The following is a 4,937-nucleotide window of genomic DNA, read 5'->3' as shown; positions in this document are numbered from 1 at the left end:
GTGTATCAGACAAGAAACAATTTTTTTTGGAGAAGATGGTTCAAGAAGCAGGCTCTCAAATCCCAATTTTTTTAAAGACCGCAAAACTCCCCAAAAAATCGAGGTATAAGACGTTGAAAGAATATACAACGCGCTTATTGCTGCTTTTTAAAAAACATGGTTCTGATGGTTCCCAATATCTAAGTTTGTTTGAATGCAGTAAAATAGGCCTTCCGTTAAGTTTGTCGAAGATTAAAAAATGGGATTTGTGTGGGTTTCGGGAATTGAGAGACTTGTTAGTCCAAAATAGGGTTATTAGTTGGCAAGAGGTGATAACTAGAACCAACATTTTAAGGCGACCGTCCTTTTTTGAATATCTTCAGATTACTCATTTTATTAAAAAGGAACGAAGTGGTTTGTTGAATACCCCTAATAACTTACTAAATAACCTTTATGGTAGGAAGAGCAGCGGGATAGGGCAGTGGTATAAATTGCTCCATTGCTCTGGTCAATCCCCACTCATTGTTAAACATCTGAATAAAGTAAGTCTCTCGACCCAGTGCTTTTTTTCCTTGAAAGATTGGGAGGCTCTCTGTTTACTGGGAAACAAATCCTTGCGCGCTGCCAACTATAAGAGGATGGCCTTTCTGTCTCGTTGGCTAGCCTATTATACGCCTGAGGCTATGGAAAGAATGTTTCCTGGAACAGAAAACAAGTGTTTTAGATGTTTAGCACACGGCCAGAGAGGATGGTATCATATTTTTTTTGCCTGCCCGATGTTGGAGTCTTTCTGGAAAGAGATATTCGCGCAAATTGAATTGCCCATTGGAAAATCATTTCCGCCTACGGTAGAAGTAGCCTTGTTTGGCATAAGCAAGGATAGAAGCAATATCAACAAATCGGAGGAGGTATTTATATTTATATCATGTGCGATCGCTCGCTCTTTAATATTACAAAACTGGAAATCAAGGGAAATTCCATCACTTATAAAATGGTTTAATAAGATGAGGAGAACCTGTCTCTTTGAAAAAGCATATGCGGGCAGAGTAGGTTCTATTAAGAGATTTGAAAGGAACTGGAAATATTTTGGGGATTTGGAACAACTGAAGCAGGGATGAGCAGCAAAAGTAGGATAAAGATAAATAAAGGGTCAATACATTTAACTGCACTAGCACTTCTTTTAGATATCACTTTATCATAGTTTTTTGCACATGCAGTAGCACTTTATACTTTATTGCAGGTTTTTGCACTTTTTTGCAATGCCACTTTATAAATTGCGGATTTTGCACAGACCCTTCTTGATAAAATTGTTGTTTGTATTCCATTTTTGTTGTGCTTGATGAATATCTTCCCCTTTTCCTAATTCTCATGTCTGATATATATATGTATTTAGATGTCTTTCTTTTTTTTTTTTTTTTTTGAAAACCTTTATTGAGACCAGAACACACAGCTATTCAGCCTAACATCCCGGAGGCAAGGCAGCAAGAATAGAGGAGACCAGTAGTGTCAAACAATCGAGACAGAATCATCAAAGGTTAATTTTTATGATATAAAAACAACAACAGGCGCCCGCGGGCGCGAAAGTGGCAGTGTAGAAATTGTGACGCTGGGTGTCAGGGATGGGTAGGGAGTAAGGCAGAAAACACTAAAGAAAGGCAGATTACAGGACGGGAAGGAGGGGGGCGGGGGAGGTATCAGGAGATAGAAATAACATCAATGCTCAGTTGGCGTCACAGGTCAGGGAAAAGCGATATCATGTTGATCAATTGGTTCGGGCGGTTGACACACATTTCCCCTATATTCGTTCCATGCTCCCCAAATTTTCGTCCAAGTCCGGGGTTTCCCTCTGGCCACATAGACTGTCTTTTCCCTAAACATACACCAGTCCATGTTGGCCTTCCACTGCACCAATAGAGGGGCCTCAGTCGCACCCCATCTCTGGGCTATGTCCCTCTTCGCCACCATGTTCCCAAGGGTGACCCACCTAGTCTGTGCAACGTTGTGGTCGGACGGCTCCCATACATTCAAGAGGCATCGACGGGCCTCCGCCTGGGATGCCACGCCAGTAACCTCCGCCATCACTCGGTGAACCCTTCTCCAGTAGGAGGTGATCACCGGGCATTCCCAGAGGATATGTAGGAAAGTGGCAGGGGCCCCACAGCCCCTGCGGCAGAGACCGTCAGGTGAGAAACCCATACGCATCAATCGGGGCCCTGTCACGTACACCCGGTGCAGGACCTTAAACTGTACGAGGCGAAGACGGGAAGAAATGGCAACCTCCTTAGGAGAGGAAACCGCACTCTGCCAATCCTCGTCGTCCAATTCAAGGCCATCCGCCCCCCACTGATCTCTCAAGCCCAGGAGGAGGTCTGTGCGTGTATTAATCAACTTCTTGTACGAGAGGGAAATTGCACTGTCTGGCATATGCCCGTCCAGGACTCTATCTTCCAGCGGGGAACTTTCGGGAATGACGCCGTCCGGCGGAGAGGCCGAAAGCAGCGCATGTCTCAGCTGCGCATAACGGAAGAACTCCGTCGCGCCCAGCTGGTATTCAGCTTGTAGCTGGGGGAAGGTCTTAATCAAACCCCTAGAGAGCATGTCCTCAACCCTGCTAATGCCAATGAGGTCCCACTTATCAAAACCCTTGGTGTGCCACAGCCTACCCAGGATGTCGGAGTCAAAGAGGGGAGTGAACCTCGTGAGCCTATTCTGCCATCCCTGCGCCTTGGTAACCGCCTTCCAGGTGCGGACTGCCGTCCGGGTGGGACCCGTTAACTTGCGGTCGAAGGATTTGGAATACAGGGCACGGTAGTAATTACCGCCGCCCGTCAACCACCTATCCATGGCGTATCCGGGGTTCACCACTGGGCCGTAAAACCCATGGTTCAGGGCAGCTAGCTGCGACGACCAATAATAACAGCGCACATCGGGGAGGGCAATGCCCCCATCATACCAAGGGAGCGTGAGCTTGTGGAGGGCGACGCGGGGGCGACCCTCCCAGAGGAGATTACGAAGAAGGCCTTCGATCTCACGGAAGTAGCGGGCCGGGACAGGGTCTTGCGTGTTTTGTAGTGCGTACAGGAATCTGGGCAGAGCCATCATCTTGAAAAGGGCGGCACGTCCAAGGAGGGAGAGTGGTAAATGGCGCCAACTGTCGACATCACGTCGCAATCGCTGAAGAGGAGGGAGCAGGTTGTGGTCATACCGGAGCTTGGCATTACCGGATATGTAGATACCCAAGTATTTGAAACCGCGCGAAGCAATCTGAATACCGCAGCCCCTAGGGAGGCGCGGGGTATCTCCTTTGAGGACATATAGAGAGGACTTGGCCCAGTTGATAACCAGGCCAGAGTACCGCCCGAAGAGTTTGATGGCGTCACAGGCCACAATAAGGGACCTGCAAGGCGAAGACATGTACAGCAATATGTCGTCAGCATACAAGGAGACCCTGTCCTCAAAGCCAGGGGCCCATTCGATACCCTTCAAGTCGGGATGTGAACGCAACAGCGCTGCAAGGGGTTCGAGGGCCAAAGCAAACAATAGGGGGGACAGGGGGCAACCCTGTCTGGTACCGCGTCGTAGGGGGAATGGCGCCGATAGGCGGCCATTGACTGTAACATTGGCCATCGGGTCAGCATACAGGAGCTTCACCCAGCTAACGAAAACCGGTCCAAACCCGAGTTTGGCCAGAACCGCCCACAAGTAAGGCCATTCAAGCGAGTCAAAGGCCATAGTGGCATCCAGGGACGCCAATACAGCCGGCTCTTCAAGAGTGTGGGCCCGGGCCATAACCCCATGAAGGCGGCGCAAGTTCAGGGCAGTGTTACGGTGGGGGATGAACCCAGACTGATCGGGGTGTACGAGATCACCAATGACCCCAATCAAACGATTAGCCAAGAGTTTGGCAAGGACCTTGGGCTCTGCATTAAGGAGGGAAATGGGACGGTAGGAACGACAAACGTCCCGTGGTTTGCCCTCCTTGTGGATGACCACGATGGTGGCCAATCGTTGGTCCAGGGGGAGAGAGCCCCTCTCAAAGGATTCCAGAAACATCTTACGGAGATGTGGGGAGACGGCGTCCGAGCGGATTTTATATAGTTCTACTGGTATGCCGTTAGGCCCGGAGGCCTTGCCGGAATTAAGTGAACGGATCGCCAGATCAACCTCGTCCGCGGTGATGTCCCTATCCAGGTCCTCCCTTTCTTCCACGGAAAGACTGGGCAGGTCGATATCAGAAAGGAAGGCCGTCGAGTCCGCCTCCGAGCAGTCCGAGGCAGACTCATAGACCCCCCGAAAGTAGTCTGCGAAAGAATCCACAATGGCGCTGGGATCCGTGAGGATCGCACCGTCGTCACCAAGAAGCTCCGGCACCACCCGACTGGCCATATCTCTTCTGTCGAGCCAAGCCAACAGCTTCCCGGCCTTGTCGCCCACATCGTAGATGCGACCTTGCTGTTCCTTGGCCAGGACAAGAGCGGCATTAGTGGCCAGGGCGTGGTACTCCGCTTGTTTCAGCGAGAGATTGTGGAGGACCAAGGGGTCCGGATCGGATCCCAATTGGGCCTCGAGGCGTAGCACTTCCTGCTCAATAGTCAGCATAGCTGAGTCTCTGTCACGACGGGTAGCAGCAATTAGTGCCTGGGCCTCACCACGGAGCACCGTCTTAAAAGCTTCCCACAGTGTAACGGCCGACTCCACCGAGCCCACATTCTCAGCGAAGTATAGGTCAATAGATTTGGCCAGAAGGGAGCGGGTCTTGAAATCACGGAAATACCATGGATTGACTGCAGCCGGGCGCTCCGGCAGAGTCACTCCAAAGTCAAAGGAGACCCATAGCGGGGAGTGGTCTGAGACGCCCCGAGCAAGAAAGCGGGCCTCGGACACGGCAAGCGCGTCCGAAGCCAGCGTAAGGACATAATCGATACGCGAGAGGCTCCCGTGCGCGCCCGACAGAAAAG

This window comes from Lissotriton vulgaris, chromosome 6, assembly GCF_964263255.1.
Source record: "Lissotriton vulgaris chromosome 6, aLisVul1.2, whole genome shotgun sequence".
Taxonomy (NCBI): domain Eukaryota; kingdom Metazoa; phylum Chordata; class Amphibia; order Caudata; family Salamandridae; genus Lissotriton; species Lissotriton vulgaris.
The sequence above is the reverse complement of the archived record's forward strand: the minus strand, read 5'-3'. Positions refer to the sequence as shown.